We start from the raw sequence: 4,232 nt of genomic DNA on the forward strand, positions 1-4,232 counted from the left end.
AGAGAGAGAGAGAGAGAGAGGGGAGAGAGAGAGAGAGAGGAGAGAGAGAGAGAGAGGAGAGGAGAGAGGAAGAGAGAGAGAGAGAGGAGAGAGGAGAGAGAGAGAGGAGAGGAGAGAGGAAGAGAGAGAGAGAGAGAGGACAGGGACAGGGACAGGGACAGGGACAGGGGAAAAAAATTCAGTTTCATTAGGCCGGTATATGAAATAATCTGTTAAAATTTTTAGATCTTTAGGTCGCGACAGACGGTTCAAAATGGATGAAACGTAGTCAAAGCTGAGATTGGTGTACAAAGTCCTCCAGGATTTCTGCATACAACCAGCTTGAGGCTGGATGCTTCTTCTAAGCAAGAGGTCACTAGGCACATATCTGGCCAAAAACATTCTCTTGCCCTCAAAAGGTCAAAATAACCAAAAGTCTTTGAGATCATCGTTATAAGCCAAGTAAATGTTTGATCTAAGGGTTACGCTTCGTGGTGTCTTGCCTGAGCAAATGATGATCGAGGTCATTTTAAATAAGTGACCTCCCCTGGTCTTCGAGAAGTGAACACGAGAAACCTTTTGACGTCCTTGTGATGAAGGAGCTCAAATGAGCACTACAAACTGTCCTATAAAGAAGCTTTTCCGTGCAAAACTTGTTTGGTTGTGACCTAACCTTTATGTTTCACTCAAGGTCAACTGAATTAGTTGTTATCCTGGTTAAATAACTTTTGAAGTGTATTTGCGAGGAACAATATGAATAGAGATAAGACAGTACATAAAGCCTTATGCCTCGTAAAATATCCAGGCAATTGGAGATACGGATGGATAGATAGATACATAGATGAACTTTGAATAAGGACTCTAAGAAAAATCCCGCAGGAGAATCCATCTACCTCCCTATTATCCTGGTTATTCTACGAGGAACAAGGCTATTAGTATTGTCTTACCTGGTATGCTACAAATTGCTCTGCTACCTTACAAACCGTTTTCAAGTTGCATGGCATACTCTTGATTTACCTATTTACGACGGCCTACCACCCACTACCCGGCTTATCTGCAGTCGTCAAGCTAAGTGATAGTCAACATTAGCGGACATCGATGGGCGTTGTAAATTGTGAATGCTCTCGCGAAAGTCTGCGATGCACATTACCTGCACATCATCTTTTATTTATTTCATCCGGTGTGAGTGAAGGAATGTAGCGATACAAGAAATGACTGGCGTCATTAATTATAGGCAGTACTTAATTTATCTTTGAGAGAAAAATGGGAATTTTTCCTGAACCTGAATTTTTCGACACGTTTTTGAAGGACAGCTGGTCTGCCATTGGACGTTGGATTTCACCTTCGATAAAACCTTTCAGAAAACGGTACCTCTGGTACGTACCTTGGCACCGGCGTACCAACACATTAACAAGGGTGAAGAAAGGGCAAAAGATCACCTACACATGACAGAAGTGTTCACAATTCCTGCATTTCAACTTTGGAACTGGCAGTGCCCGCGAAACAAATAATGTTCCTGCTTGAAATGTGTGCTTTGCTAAAGACACAACTGGCCTCATAATAAGTAAATGGAAAGAGGCAATTGTTGGATCCACTGTCCCCACTCGTCTCACTCCTGGTCTAGCTTCTGGCTTGACGTAACCTTGACACGACAGAGTATATACCGCCTTTGATATATTTATTGATTACCGTCCTCCCCTTTTCTGCACTGCAACTACATCTTTCAAAATGTCGTGGCTAATATATTTTATTATATACTTTACTCCTATATCCACACATGTGTCCTGAACATGAACGGGAAGGCGGCAATTTCAGCAGAATTACCTCCCAAAGTTGGTGGTGAGCGTTTCTGTAGATGAGCGTTTCTCCTCTGATTAGCGTTTTTCGTGAAAGGTTATGATCACATGTCGAAATTTCCGTAGTGAAATCACAAATTCCAGGGAGCTGTGCAGAATTGTTTAGAAGCGACCGCAAAAAGAGAGAAAAAAAGAATTGTTCGAGAGGGAAGGGGCACAGTTGGTCCGTCCTGCCTGACACAGTGGGTAACATGCGCGCGAATGAGTGTTTGTGTGACCCCGGAGGGTGTTTCGAAAAAAAACTTCCGGACGGTGCTGCGCAGTGGCACATTACTTTGAAGCGTCTTATAAACTGAAGAGCCGCTCTTTTGGTGTAAATAAATGGTATAGCTCTTAAGTTCGCTGGGCTCAATCATATCAAAGTATGGGCTACATGGTTGTCAGGAAAGGCTCTTCTGAAGAAATCTTTCGACCTGATGCAACAACGGAGTGTTAAACGATGTCATGCAAGTTTGGAATGGATTACCAAATATTAATGCAATTTCATAAGGATTACAACCTATTCCCGTGACCTTACATGAGGTATAAAGGTCAGGCCGAAACCAAACAAGTTTTGTATTGGAAAAATTATTTGATAGGACAGAATTTGGCGCTAATTTTGAGCTACTTGATCACAAATACGTCAATAAGCTTGTCATGTTGATTCTTTTAAGACCAAGGGAGGTCACGTACCTAAAATTACTTCCATCAGCATTTTGCTTAAGCAATGCGCCAACTATCGTAGTTCTCAAAACCGACCTAAACTTGAAAGATCACGATAATCCCAAAGACTTGGTTATTTTGATCTTTTAAAGGTCAAATAGTTACTGTCCTGGTATAATCCCGAGGACCTTGAGTTTAAAAGAAGTATCCAGCCTGAAACTGGCCTGGTGACAAGGTCTCGGACTTTGAACTCCAATTCTACTTTGACATTGTTTGGGCCGACTGTCACGACCCAGAGATTTAAAAACGTAAACAAATGATTTCATGTACGGTCTCTAGCTCTCTTAGTTTGTGATATCTTAAGAAGTGGTCAAATTGATTCCCTCCTTTCCCACATACAAACACATACGCGCACTCGTCGTGTTAAGCTGAACACGCGGGTGCGTGCTGAGCATAAGCTGTCTGTCTACGAAACTTTGGGGAGACCTTGCACCCTTACATCGCCATCCCCCTTACAATAAGAACCTGATCACCCCTTAATTGTGGAGGGGTGCGGCGTTCGTTTAATCACCCCTTCCGTCGGGCCCACGCCTCGGTAGCGCAGTAGGCAGCGCGTCAGTCTCATAATCTGAAGGCCGTGAGTTCGATCCTCACCCGGGGCACGTTTTAAGGCACCCACGGATTATACCGGTTCTCGAACCATATCATTCAGCAGGCATGGGATACTTCCGCTACCAATCCCCCAAGTAACATGAGCGTCCGTTTTTGCTCGCGTGTAGCTCAAGAGCTAGAGGAAAATTTGAAATTGAGAGAAAATTGGCAGCATTGAGAGGTTTCCAGGTGGATATTTCACTTGAAACCCTATAAACATGTGGAACACTCCCTTTAAGTGAGACCATGAAGCAGGTAGCGACACCCATCACCCTACGATTTTGTTACATATGTCGCAGCTTCTCTTCCAAGACTTTCCAAGAACGTGGTATGACTCAATTGTGTGCACGAACCCCAGCTTGCGGCCCAACCAGTTGCAAGGAAGGCCTGAGTCGGACACGACGGTATGTGGATATTCGGGTCGGGAACTTCTTGGCAGAAAAGCTGCCATATCGCTGGCATTTCGTCGCTGTGTTCGAAACACTGAATTTCAGGAGTATCGGTTCAGCTCGCCCGCCAAAAATGAAAAATTATTCCAAGTCCACTGAGTTGGCACCACAAAATTATCGGAAATTACGGGATTAAGTTCCGTACCGAAAACCACCCTGTTTCCTTCGCTAATCCCCCGCAAACAAGGGAAGACTATTTCGGAGAATGTTTGAAGGCCACTTTGGCATTCACGACGTCATAATAACGTGGGTTAAATCCTGCCATTCCACAAACCGTACGGCAATCAAGGCCAATAACAATATGATGGCCGAGCCATTCATATATGACGTTTGTGAACAGGATTTCCAAGTATAACGGCCGTCAAATAGCCCACAGTCCATGCTGTGGAAGGCACAACGAAGTAATCAAACAATGGCGTATCGAGGAGGATATTTACTTAGGGAGAAAATGTGTTGTCTACGGAAGTCTTTTCCGCTTAGCTATACCAATACCTACAAGTGAGCTTATTGCATGATAGCTGATGCCTGTTCCAATATCCTCAGATATCTACAAATATGTCAATATCTTCATAGATTTAAATACCTCCAAATGTCTATCAACATTTGCATTCCCTTTAACGCCGATAGGGAATGTTTCACATTTGAATATATTGAG

At 43.5% G+C, this 4,232-nt stretch overlaps 1 non-coding gene across 1 annotated transcript; it reads left to right on the top strand.

The window, feature by feature from the left end:
* Nucleotides 1-3,066: 3,066 nt before the first annotated feature.
* TRNAM-CAU (transfer RNA methionine (anticodon CAU)) lies at nucleotides 3,067-3,139 on the top strand. Its single transcript has one exon. It is a non-coding gene; the product is annotated as a tRNA-Met (tRNA).
* Nucleotides 3,140-4,232: the final 1,093 nt, after the last annotated feature.

This window comes from Pollicipes pollicipes, unplaced genomic scaffold, assembly GCF_011947565.3.
Source record: "Pollicipes pollicipes isolate AB1234 unplaced genomic scaffold, Ppol_2.1 Scaffold_2180;HRSCAF=2547_pilon_pilon_pilon, whole genome shotgun sequence".
NCBI classification, from domain to species: Eukaryota; Metazoa; Arthropoda; class Thecostraca; order Pollicipedomorpha; family Pollicipedidae; genus Pollicipes; species Pollicipes pollicipes.